Source organism: Plecotus auritus (assembly GCF_963455305.1).
Source record: "Plecotus auritus genome assembly, chromosome: 7".
NCBI lineage: Eukaryota > Metazoa > Chordata > Mammalia > Chiroptera > Vespertilionidae > Plecotus > Plecotus auritus.
The window spans coordinates 21,299,907-21,313,947 of NC_137774.1; the positions used below are offsets into that span (position 1 = coordinate 21,299,907).

General features: G+C 39.1%; 1 protein-coding gene and 1 pseudogene across 4 annotated transcripts in view; one reads left to right on the top strand and one right to left on the bottom strand.

Moving 5' to 3' along the window:
* KANSL1 (KAT8 regulatory NSL complex subunit 1) overlaps positions 1 to 14,041 on the top strand; it is a 177,045-nt gene that overhangs the window by 92,779 nt on the left and 70,225 nt on the right. The window lies entirely within an intron of this gene.
* Positions 8,054 to 8,429, bottom strand: LOC308254381 (large ribosomal subunit protein eL31-like; annotated as a pseudogene). The gene has a single exon. The product of its transcript is annotated as a large ribosomal subunit protein eL31-like (transcript).

Below are 14,041 nucleotides of genomic sequence, written 5' to 3' on the forward strand. Positions count from 1 at the left end.
TATTGACAGCAAGCTTCAAAACTTCATATGTCAAATTTGCTGAAGGGGTTAACATCATAGATATTTTTCACTTAAAAATGTTGAATTTCGTGCCAAAAAAGAGCATTTGCGGAATGTTTTAATTCATTATTTTGAAGAAAAAGTTATTGTATACTTCGGGAAGCTTATGGTGAACATGCTCCATCTTATGATACTTGTGAACGCTGGTTTAAATGCTTTAAAAGTGATGGTTTCGATGTGAAAGACAAAGAACGTCCAGGTCAACCGAAAAAGTTTGAAGACCAACAATTACCAGCATCATTGGATGAAGATGTGTGTCAAACTCAAAAACAACTTGCAGAAAGATTAAACGTTGCTCAGCAAACAATTTCCAATCGTTTACAAGCAATGGGAAAGATTGTAAAGGAAGGAAAATGGTTGCCACATCAACTGAATGAAAGACAAATGGAAAATTGAAAAGTCATAAGTAAAATGTTGCTTCAAGGGGGAAAGTCTTTTTTTGCATCGACTTGTGACTGGCGATGAAAATTGGATTTATTTTGAGAATCCCAAATGCACAAAATCATGGGTTGATCCAGGTCAACCATCAACATCGACTGCAAGGCCAAATCGCTTCGGAAAGAAGACAATGCTCTGCGTTTGGTGGGATCAGGAAGGTGTGGTGTATTATGAGCTTCTAAAACCAGGTGAAACCGTTCATACTGATCGCTACCGACAACAAATAATCAATTTGAACCACGTTTTGATCGTGAAACGACCAGAATGTGCCAGAAGACACGGCAAAGTAGTTTTGCTTCATGATAACACACCATCACACACTTCAAAACCAGTTAAAGACATGTTAAAATATCTTGCCTGGGAAGTATTAACCCACCCACTGTATTCACCAGACCTTGCTCCTTCAGATTACCACTTGTTCCAATCGATGGCACACGCACTTTCTTAGCAGCACTTCAAAACGTACGAAGAAGTGGAAAATTGGGTCTCTGAATGGTTTGCCTCAAAACAAGGAAAGTTCTACTGGGACGGTATTCACAAATTACATGAAAGATGAGGGCAATGTGTAGCTGACAATGGACATTACTTTAAAGCACTTTTGATGTTTCTCTTGAAATTACCGTGTTTTCTTTGATTACAAAATTCGCCATTATTAACCGGTACACCTAGTATAAGAAGTTTCTGCTGAATGTAGCTGTGTAAGTGTCTTTATTGGCATTAAAGCTGGATACTTAGTATAAATAGTTTGATCAGGATGGAGAAATTCACTATTTCTAACCATCCTTGTATTTAATAGAAGATCCTCCCCCCATTTTTTTTTTAATCATCACCCAAGGATATGTTTTTAATTGATTCTAGAGGGTGGGAGGAGGGGAGAAATAGAGAAAAACATTGATGTGAGAGACAAACGTGGATTGGTTGCCTCCTGTACAAAGCCTGACTGGGGCCTGGGACCCTTTGGTACATGGGACGATGGTCTAACCAACTGAACCACACCAGCCAGAGCCTTCCCTCCATTTTTTAGAAATGTTCTATATTTTACAATGAGAAAACTTGTTTATCTTTAAGTATATGTGGTTAAATTAATCTTTGTCTATATAATAGCAGCCTAAATATGTTTGTTCAGAATAACAGCACTGGACATATTTTTTTTAAAAAAGGGAAAATACAAATTTATACCAAGAGGAGAATAGATAAATTACAGTACATTTGCTCAATGAGGCAGTGAGTAATGAATGAACTACAGCTACATGAAATAACAGAGAGAGAGAAACATCGAAGTGAGAGAGAAATATTGATCAGTTGCCTTCCTTACGTTCCCCAACTTGGCTATCAAACCCACAACCTGGGTACGTGCCTTGACCAGAATTAAACTGGCCACTTTTCTGTGCATGGGACAGTGCTCAACCAACTGAGCCATACCCGATAGGGCAAATTGTTCTAAACTTTATCAGGTCAGAATCTTTCTGTGTGTTGTAATTTATAAACTTCTTCTGTGAAGGAATTAACATCTCTGTTAAAATCCTGAAGCAATTATCTGATGAACTTTAATGGGATTAAGACTTGTTTTTTGGAAACTAGTTACCTATTCACTCTGTTGACTGTCAGTCAAGAATCTAATGACTTAGTCAAGCATTGCTTTCATTATCTAGTTTAAAAATGATTTGCATGTTCTTTAAAAACATTTCAGTCAAGAATTATCATTGAGTCCTGGCTGGTATGGCTCGGTTGGGCATCATCCCCGTGCACTGTGTATGTTTTTCTATTTATATGGTTTCTGCTTATTTCTAAAAATAGATTATTATGCTTAATTTTATATATTAGAAAATTGTCGAACATGGTAGTACTGATCAAGCGGTGTTATTTCTGAGTCAGTAAAGTAGTTAAATTTTTAAAAGACATTTGAGTCACAGTTACCTGGTCAATTAGTTAAAGAAACCAAAATAACTTTTAAAATTCAAATGTAACTTAGCTGATGTCATCAGACCAGACTCTGAGATCTTTTTCCAGTGTTTCCTTTAAGAGCTTGACTGACTAAATTGTCTTATGACTCTGGGAAAGTCATTTACTCTTTTGGGTCCCATCTTAATCACTTAAAAATTGAGATGCTTAGAGAAAATCTTGAATGTTTCTTTTGTTTTTAAAAGTTTTTTGCCATGTTTTGGGAGGGTGACTTAGATTTAGATTTGGCATCAAGATCCTAGTCTATATGAGTCTACCATAATTCAGCCTTGGGCAAACTATGGCCCACGGGCCGGATCCGGCTGTTCTATCCGGTTCTCTTGCTCTCCCCTCCGCTCCTTTACTTTGAATTTATATTAGTTCACACAAACACTCCATCCATGCTTTTGTTCCGGCCCTCTGGTTCAGTTTAAGAACCCATTGTGGCCCTCGAGTCAAAAAGTTTGCCCACCCCTGGTCTAATTAGTAACTAAGGGAGAGAATTTTACTGAAGCATCTGGAGTGAATTGGATCTTGCAGGTATCTATCTAGTCCTCGTACCCCAGTATAAATTACAGCTGTACATACAGGATGTATTTCATGCTGATGGTTATAAGTTCATCACATCTTGTAAAGAAAGAGCCTTGTAAGGTTTTTTAAGTCGAACTCACTAATTTTATAAATGACATCTGTGGCTTTAAGGTCCGTCTTAAGCATGATCTACTGTGTATCTTAAGTAAGATACACAGTGTATGTGACTCATTCTACTTGCAGGTGAATCTGAAGACTCACTGGCTTACATATGCCTAACTGAAAAGTTACTTACCCTTACTGCAGATATATAGTACATATTATTTTCTATTGTATTCTTTTTTATTTTTTTTTTTAATGTTGGGTCACAGTCTGAACTTCTCCCTTGCCACTCATCTTACTATGAAAGAACCTTAAGACTTTTGTAGCTTCTTAGCCAAAAAGCCTACAAAAATGTAGAGCCATGAGGTGTCAAAAGGAAGTGTTTACTTGGGAAAGGTAAGGTTTTATACTTACCTGTGACTCATATAAAACAGGGTTCCCACCTTTGTTATGAGGTACTTGATGTCATCACTTAAAACCTTGGCCAATTCTATTAGGATCCATGGAGCACAGGGGTTACAGCAACTATTTAACTGCCATCCAGGCAACCATCAGGGGAACTGAGCCAATAGATTGAGAGATGATGTTGCTGTTGAAGGATGGTTCCTATATCGTTGTTATGTGTATTATGTGAATGACAGGGTAATACAATTCTTCATCCACAGAGAGTTGGTAAGAAAAATACACTCCAAATGGAACCAGTAAGACTCATCATTCGCTCAGAAGATAAATTGCAATCATTTTTTGACCTAGTGTAATGGTCTCTTTCTGATTTATGTGTGTGTGTATACACACATTTCTTGGAAGGATAACCACTCAATTAAAAACATAGACTTGGGAAAAAAATAAATAAAACAGGGTTCCCATTGACTTTTTGTTGTGGAGAGTTTCTATGTATTGTACTTTAGCAGCATTATTGGCCTCTGCCCACTAAAAATGCAGTATGGCCTGTCCGCATTGCTGAGCATGCTTTAATTTGATTCAGAATAAAAGACACTTGGTTTCAGTTTTCTGTTTCTCAAGTGTGTTTAAGGAATACATATTTACCAAAACAAATGTTTGTCATTAAATGGAAGGGCATGGAATACCTTTTGGTAGCTGAAAGCTGAGTTAGTTCAGCCAGAAGTTAGAGCAGCAGCAGTTAATATTGACTGAGTAATTATTGTAATGCTAGGCATTGTGCTTAGCGTTGTAATATGTATCACTGCTTGTTGGTATCTCCCAATTGTTAGGGCAATTAAAATGCCTGTCTTTGTGCCTTCAGTAAGTTTTTACTATAAGCTAGTTGGTCTTTGGGCTGACTAGGTCATTAAAAATTATTTCTTAAAGTTTTAGGTTCTTTTTTTAGAGGTGGGGAGCAGATTTATATACTATTTGGTAAAGAAGAAACTGACAAAATAACTTTCAAGTTCATATGAAGGAATGGTCAAAGTTATAAAGAATACTTTGAAAGAGAGTATCTTACGTATATCACATAATTTAGGATTCTAACTATTAGTAAATGGTTTGAAAGTGAGATGTGAGAATTTTATGTCATAATACCCTCAGTAAGTAAGCATCCATTCAAGTTGTGTGTGATTGGTATTAAGAATATGGGTGAAAATACTTTGCTGGCAGTTTTCACTTTGTAATACAGGTTTATTTTCCCTGATCATTGTATGTCTGGATTAAGAGTGTGGAAATAATTTCGTGTAACCCATTTTGGGAAAAAGAAAAACAGAGTGGTTTATGAGATCAATTGGCACCAAATGAGAAAGGGGTTATTTTCACTGTAGCATTACTTTCGTTTTTAACTATTGCAAGAAAAAGTTAGGATCATGGTTATGACTTCTATCCTCTTTCCCTTCCCATTTTTCTCCCTTCCTTTCATCAAATATTTGAACACCTACCACATGCCAGATATTGTTTATGACACCAGAACTGTGATAATGAACAAGACAAAAATCTCTGCTGCTCTCATAGGAGAGGGCTCTAGTGGGGGGAAAAGACAATAAGATAGATAATTAAAATATTTTACATGTAACTTCTAATCATAAAACCAGGATGAGGGGGAGAGAGAGAGCATTGGGGGATGAATGAATGTGTGTGTGTGTTGGGGAAGGGTGAAGGATTTCAGTTTTAAGGATAGCCATGGGAAGAAGGCCTCATTGAAATGACTTTTGAGGAAAAAACCTGAAGAAAGTTAAAATGTCTGCTTTGAGAATACCAACTAAAAGGCCTGTGGTCAATAGCTTGCCTGGCATGTCAGTGAAAGCAGTGGCTCAGTGGAATGAGCCTTGAGGAGAATAGGAGATATAACTTGGATTTTAGAGATAATGGGAGGAGAGAAAATAGATACAATATTTGTTATAAAAAGGAAAGAGAGAAATGGAGTAAGAATGTTTCCCCTAGCCTCATTTCTTACTTTTTAAATATATTTTTATTGATTTCAGAGAGGAATTGAGAGTGAGAGGGAGATAGAAACATCAATAATGCCCTGGTTTGGCTCAGAGGATAGAGCGTTGGCCTGTGGACTGAAGGGTTCGATTCTGGTCAAGGGCACATGCCCAGGTTTCAGGCTCGAACCCCAGTAGGAGGCATGCAGGAGGCAGCCGATCAGTGATTCTTTCTCATTATTGATGTTTCTATGTCTCTCCCTCTCCCTTCTCTCTGAAATCAATAAAAAAAATTTAAAAAAAACAAACACCAATGATGAGAGAGAATCATTGATCAGCTGCACACACCCACACTGAGGGTTGAGCCTGTGACCTGGGCAATGCCATGACCGGGAATCAAACCGTGACCTCCTGATTCATAGGTCAACGTTCAACCACTGAGCCACGCTGGCTGGGCTCTTATTTCTTATTGTTAGTTGGACCCTTGTTCCATTGCTGCAGGGTTTGCCTGGTATTGTGGGACCAGGGGAGCGAAGAGCCAATCCGGATAGCTTTCTGTTGCTAGATTGAAAGTCAGGAAATGCCATTTGGGATTTTTTTTAAATGCCCTGTCACTATGGTGTTCTAGTCCTGAGGTTCCTTATCAGTTCGCCTTTCTCTTTCCACTGTTCAGAGTTTTATTTGGTTGTTACAATATTTCTAGGATTTATAGTTGTTTTGCTGGTATGAGCTGGGAGAAAGGAGTCTACACCATCTTGCCTGGACCAGAGTTCTTATATTTATTTTTGTGAAGTGACAAATTGATTTTTTATTAGACTTCATATTCTTAAGATGTATTCTTTGCTTCTAAACCATCAGTAGCTCAGTAATATTTCTGAAAGTATGTACTTCTTGTATAAGAACTATCCAAGAGGCTTATTCATGCAGGTCCCCAGGACTTCAACTCTCTGGTATTTCTTATATACACTAAAGTTGTAACATCACTCCTGGAGGTTGAGCATTGATAAGACATGTTGTTCTTTGATCTTTCAGTAGCTGCCTAAGTGATAGTAGTAACTAAGTGGCCGGGCCACAATTTGGAGTTCAGTGTTTACTGACTCCCAACACCATATTCTTTACAACAAGCTATATTTTATTTTTAAAGTGAGGAAAAAATGTTTCTTTATAGGGATTCTGTTAATATACAGTTAATCTATTCAGTTAAATACAAAGATTTCTTTGTTCTAGAGATAGCCAGAAACATGGAATAAGAGGAGCTGTGTGCTCCCTCCCCCTTCCTCCTCCCTGTCAATATGTTCATTGTACTTTTCTACTCTTTCACTCTCCTTTAAGGAGCCCAGGTCTGGGTATTTGGCGAATGGTGAAGAGAGGAGGATTGTTTTATTTCTATCTAAATTGTAATGTTTGTGAGAAGCTTTAAGTTGTAGGGTGTGATCCTTGTCAGTCTCTTGCTTAGGTGAGTGAACTGGATAAAATAATAGCTGTTCTTTAATTTATGGCTATTGAGTAACTGGAATTATTTAACTATTTAGGGGTTTCAAAGGAGGAAATAATCTCACAGAATGTCAGTATTCTAGCCTCAGTGTGATTTATATTTTTTTAAAGGTTCTAAAGTGGAATCCACTCTAAAAAGGTGAACTCTCAAGGCAGAAAAGTGGGCAGAAAAATGGTTGGTTCAATCTGGAGGAGCCACTCTGGAGTAGCAGTTCTTTGAATAACTGAGAGCCTTTCAGTATTAATTTTGTCATTTTGTTTTATTCTTGCAAAATAACAGAGTCCTACTCAGTAACTTCCCATTTTTGTTCTGAAACTTCATGCTCAGATTCCATGTCCAGTCCTATAGCCGGACAAGAAGAACTATAAGCCACTTGCATCTTTTTTTCTCATGCTGTAGTTTTCTCTATCAAAACACTTCATTGTGTTTTCTTAACAGTTTGAAATTTTAAGCAGTACAAACAGCTAAACAAATCTTAGATTTCTCATATTTCCTAGGAATTACATCTTTAAGATATTATTTTTTTAAATATATTTTTATTGATTTTCAGAGAGGAAGGGAAAGGGAGAGAGAAAAACACCAATGATGAAAGAGACTGATTGGCTGCCTCTTGCACGCCCCACATTGGGGATTGAGCTTGCAACCCAGGCATGTGTCCTTGACCAGAATCGAACCTGGTACTCTTCAGTCTGCAGGTCGACACTCTATCCACTGAACCAAACCAAGATATTATTGACAATTGATTTACATTTAAAACACATGGCAGGTAGTGTCCCTAAGAAGACAAAATTTAGTTGAAGACCAGTCATATATGTATGCCATGACTTGGAAATATATAACATGTAAATAACAAAGTAAGAGGATTACACTGAGCTTGAAGAAAACAAAGTAATGAATTATGGAGAGACTTTTCCACAGGGAGGTGGGTTTTAGGGATAAAATTGGTTCTAGATATTTTCAGGTGAGAGGCTTACATAGGGTATGACAAACAGATTGGCCTGAGTATTAGAGAGGGGGATTATTATTTTATTGTGCTTGGCAGATTATATATTATATATATGTTACCATGGTTGTTTTTTTGTTTTTGCAATTTTATAACTCGATTCGACAATCAGCAGTTCTCATCCACATTAACTGTTTGCAGATTTTTGAAAGTGGTGACAGGTACATAGGTGATCAATATATATAGAGCTTGTTTGGTGAATCTTCATCCTCATTACGATTTTTTGGACAACTGTACCCAGATACAGAATGAGACGTTCCTTATTCCTTTGGCCCAGACAGCTTTGTTCAGCCTGGTGTTAATGCCTACATCTGGAGTTCCCATCTCCTTCATGGCAAATTTCTGGATCTCCTTGAGTGTCCGAGTGGCATGCTTCTTGAAACCCGTGCCGTGGATGCGCTTGTGAATGTTGATGGTATTCTCTGGTCACCACTTCGTTGATGGCAGAACAGCTCTTACCACCACCCTTTTTTGTGGGAGCCATTATGCCCTGTCCAAGTTGGAAAGAAAAAATGTTACCATGTTTAATAAAAAGTTGACAGGTGGTCGTTGAGAAATGTTTGAAATACCTTAAATAATTATTTAAAGGTTGGGTGTGTTTTAGTACATAGTCTTAAACATGTAAAAATTGAATGTACAAAAGTACAAATAATTTATGAGCTGATCTACAGAACACTAACAAACTAAAGGCAGTTTAGAAGTGTGTCTGTTTATAAAGTTCAAAAGTGTAGACTTTGAAAACAGGATTTAATTGGCAAAATCCACAATGTGAGGAATTCTAAAGGACAGATAACTCTGTTTTCTACTACAAATAAATTGCAAGGGAAAAAAAAAAAGGAAATCTGTTTCAAATTTGAGATATATTAACTAAATGCAGTGTGTGGATCTTATTTAGACAAACCAATTTAGACAATCAGGAAATTTGACCGATATTTGACATTAAGGAATTAGTGGTTTTTAAATTATGGAAGTATGTATACATTTTAAGTGAACTTAACTTTTCAGAGATACATATGGAAATATATACAGATGTAATGATCTGTTGTTAGGGATTGGCTTCAAAATTAATCCATGGGGATGGGGGATAGATGTTATAGATGAGGTTGGATTGGTCAAGAGTTGCTAGTTGTTGAAGTTGCTTGATGGTTATGTGAGAGTTTGTTATATGTTAGTCTGTATTTGAAATTTTTTATTTAGAAAGAGTCCAAGATAAATGACAGACTAATGGGCCAAGATCAGGACAGTTTATATTGTTTCATGAAGTTGACATGGCCAGTGGTGTTCAGTGGTTAGAGTTTTGGCCTGCACACTGGAGGGTCTTGGGTTTGATTCCCAGTCAAGGGCACATACCTGGGTTGCAGATCAGATCCCCACCCCTGGTTGGGGTGCGTTCAGGAGGCAACAAATCCATGTGTCTGTCACATTGATGTTTCTCCACCTGGCCCTCCCTCCCTTTCTCCCTCCCTCCCACCCACTGTTTCTTAAAAAAATTCAATGGAGTGCTTGCTTCAGCAGCACATATACTAAAATTGGAATGATACAGAGAAGATTAGCATGGCCCCTGGGCAAGGATGACACGCAAATTCATGAAGCATTTAAAAAAGCATATTAAAAAAAATCAATGGAAACTCCTTGGGTGAGGATTAAAAAAAATTGAAATGAAAAAACATTAACCTGTATTACAGATTTTATACGATCTCGCCCTACCTACCTATATCCAGTGTGAACCTCAGTGCATGCTTTACCTTGTTCACTGTCTGAGCTCCATCTCCATAACCTGTATACATGTCATTTCTTTCTAAAACACCACAATTCCTAGTATTTTCTATGTCTCTCCACATTCCCTACTCCTCATCCCAGGCAAATTTGCCTATCCAACTCCTAATTTAGTCTTTAGAGCACAGATTAACTGTTTATAGCACAGAGAAGTCTTCCAGATTCTTCCATCTAAATCTGATGTCATAGTTACTATCTCTTACCTGATATTTTGTATGATTATTTGTTAACATTTGCCTTCCCCATTAAACTCTGTCTGTTAGTGTTGTATCCCCAGCACTTAATAAAACTCTGGTAAAGAATAGGAGCTTAGCTTGGCCGGCGTGGCTCAGTGGTTGAGCATCAACCTATGAACCAGGAGGTCACGGTTCGATTCCCAGTTGGCATATGCCTGGGTTGTGGGTTCAGTCCCTAGTGTGGAGCGTGCAGGAGATAGCCAATCAGTGATTCTCTATCTATCTCTCCTCCCTTCCTCTCTGAAATCAATAAAAATATGTTAAAAAAAAAAAGAATAGGCGCTTAAATATTTAATCTTTACTTACCATCCACTAGTCACCAAACTCTCTCACCTGGGTATCACATAATTTCCTGGTTGAGTATCTATTAACATTCTTAATTACCTCCCCCTCCCAATGTGTTTTTATTCTAATAAAATCATCCTATTCTCCTGCTTAAAAATCCCATGGTGCTATTCACTTGCTCCCAGCATACAGTTGAACATACTCTATGTGATCTGAGGCCTCAAATGATAAGGCCTTTACTTACCTACTTCGTGGGTATTTTGTGAGACTGGCTTTCTCTTAGTCCCTAGATTGCCAAGCACCTTGCTCAGCACTTTCACAGATTGTGTATCTTCTGCTTGAACTACTAATCGTTTCTTTTATTTGCCGGGGAAACCTCTACTTTAAAAAAAAACAAAACACATTTTGTTGATTTTGTGAGAGAGAGAGAGATTCATTGGCTGCCTCCTGCACACCCCCTACCAAGGAATTGAGCCTGCAACTCGGGCATGTGTCCTGACCAACAATCTAACCAGCAACCCCCAGGTGCACAGGATGCCCAACCAACTGAGCCACACTGGAAAGCTGAACTTCTGCTTTCATTGTTATTCCTCCAAATGTCACTATGTCTTGGTAATCTTCCTTGTTACACTCCAATTAGTTTTCTTTTACCCTATAATACACATTTATTGCATCTTGCAATGTTGGCTTGTATCACAATCATTGCTAAGTTTGTAATTATTTAATGTTTGCTTGTTTTGCAAGATTATAAAGCTCTATGAAAAAAGGAATGGACTTCATGTAGCTCACTCCTGAAATCCCAGGTTTCAACTCAATGACTCTTTATGAATAAGTACATCTGTAATTGGGAAAAAAATATATTTGTTAAATGGAAGGGGGAGGGGAAGAAGAGTTCAGGAGTTCATGGTGGATTGAAAGCTTGTCTGAAATCTGCCAGAATGCACAAAACTCATTTCTGTTTCAGAAATAATCTGGTTTAACTAGTCTCACAAAAAGGTTAAGTGTTCATTCTTCAGAGTATAGGGATGAATTGGCAGTTTAGAATTGGCTCTGGCACATTTGTTTCCTATTACTACAAACCTATAAAAAGCTGATGTAACCTAGTTAGAGTGACAGATACAAACTGTTTTTTAACCCATTCTCATCTGAGTTTTGTTTTCCAACTAAAACATATGGGATATTTCCTCCATCTTTAAATTTTGGTGGAGGGGGAGTAATGTCATTGAAGTTGTGGCTGAACACAATGTCTATTCTGATGTAACTACTTTGGTTTTACTATTTAGAGTCGAACTTCCTTTCAGATGACTATGATGCCCAACCCTCAAGAAACAGGATTTTGTTGCTAACTGAAAACACCTTTCGTGAATTAGTTTGCCTGAGTTTTTTTTTCTTTTTATTTCTTTTTTCCTGTCCCCTTTTATATCTTTTATGATATGGAATTGAAATCCAAGTTATATTTATTTTATTTTTTTAAAATATATTTTTATTGATTTCAGGTAGGAAGGGACAGAGAGAGAGAAACATCAATGGTAAGAGGGAATCATTGATTGGCTGCCTCCTGCACACCCACTACTGGGGATGGAGCCCACAACCCGAGCATGTGCCCTTGAGCGGAATTGAATCTGGGACCCTTCAGTCTGCAGGCTGACGCTCTATCCACTGAACCAAACCAGCTAGGGCTAATAGTTGTTCTTTTCTAATACACGTACTATACTTTGCAGTTATGATTACATCATTTTATGAATACATCATCCTGTGAGGCAGATGCTGCTGTCATTTCTAGAAGTCAGTTTACATTGTCAGACTACATACATTTTTTAAAAAGTGAGAACTTGGTTTCAACGTGTCTTCCTGCTCTTTCCCCTATTTGCTTCACACTGCTCTTGAGCTAAGTAGTGAATATTGGTATCTACATTTTTTTATGTGACTTTCATAAATGCCAAGATTTTCTATTCTTGTCCTATCTAGCAGCTATGTGCTCTGATGTTTGGGGATGATATCAGTTTTACTTAATGTATTCTATTAGTTTTATAAGATATCTAAAGAACCTGGAAATTACAGAATTTAGGTGCCTGACTGGATTGGACTAGAAGTAGGCTTGCAGCCAACGTTGAAACAGATAATTGTACTTAAAAATGAAAGTATCTTTTAAAAAAGTATCCTAAGCTTTGCGCAGTGGCAGTATCGTAGCCAATGAGGTTTATCCGATGCGTGATTATTGCTTTAAAAAAAAAAAAGTATCTTGTCCTAGCTGGTTTGACTCAGCAAATAGAGCAGCCGTGGGCAAACTACGGCCCGCGGGCCGGATCCGGCCCATTCGGCTGTTCTATCCGGCCCGCGGAGCCGAAAGAGCGGAGGGTTCTCTTGCTCTCCCCTCCGCTCCTTTACTTTGAATTTATATCAGTTCACACAAACACTCCATCCATGCTTTTGTTCCGGCCCTCCGGTCCAGTTTAAGAACCCATTGTGGCCCTCGAGTCAAAAAGTTTGCCCACCCCTGAAATAGAGCATCGGCCTGTGGACTGAAAGGTCCCAGATTTGATTCCAGTCAAGGGCACATGCCTAGGTTGCAGGCTCAATCCCCAGTAGGGGGTGTGCAGTAGGCAGCCAATCCATGATTCTCTCTCATCATTGATGTTTCTTTTTTTCATTGATGTTTTCTCTCTCTCCCTCTCTGAAATCAATAAAAATATATTAAAAAAAAGAAATCCATATAAAAAGTACCTTTATAGCTTTTGCTGATTCCATCAAGATTTCCAACCTATAAATGCCTTGTTTCTAAAAGAAATAATTGTATATAATAAACACCTAATATGCCAAGTGCCTGGCGTAGTATGCTAATGATAATCTAAGGCCGCTCAACCGCTTTCTATGATGTGCACTGAACATCAGGGGGCAGACACTTAAAATAGGAGCTGCCCCCTGGTGGTCAGTGCGCTCCCACGGGTCCACCGCTCAGCCAGAAGCCAGGCTCTCGGCTGGCGAGCGCAACGGCAGTAGCAGGAGCCTCTTCTGCCTCTGCACCAGCGCTACGGATGTCCAACTGCCAGCTTAGGCCTGCTTCCCACAGGCCTAAGCCATCAGTTGGACATCCCCCGAGGGCTCCCGGACTGCAAGAGGGCGCAGGTAGGGCTGAGGGACACCTCCCCCACACCCCCACCCCCCGAGTGCAAGAATTTCATGCACCGGGCCTCTAGTTGGATAATACTTTATCACAGTGGTTGACTTGAATGGCTTATATTTGGACCATATAAAAGTTAGTAGGATATAATTGCTACCCTTGGTCTTAATTATCTATATATATAAAAGCCTAAGCGACCAAACGACCAGTCGACTGGTCGCTATGATGTGCACTGACCATCAGGGGACAGACGCTCAATGCAGGAAATGCCCTCTGGTGGTCAGTGTGCTCCCACAATGGGAGCGCCGCTCAGCTGACCAACGGTCGCCAGACGCTGGGCTCATGGCTTGTTAGCACAGCTGCCGTGGAGCAAGTCTCTCCTGCCTCCGCAGCAGTGCTACTGAGCAGTGGCCGCAGGCACAGCGGGGCCGGGATGAGCAGGTGCAGTGCGGCGCCTGGCCTGGACTCAGGCTCTTCCCTGGCTGCCTGCCGCTTCATGCATTACTACATCCCCGAGGGGTCCCGGATTGCAAGAGGGTGCAGGCCAGGCTGAGGGACCCCACCGGTGCACGAATCCGGACACCAGGCCTCTAGTAATGTGATTAAGTATTAACTCATTTCTAAACCCATTATGGTTAAATTTGTTTTATTATTGACAACATAACACCCTATCAGTGG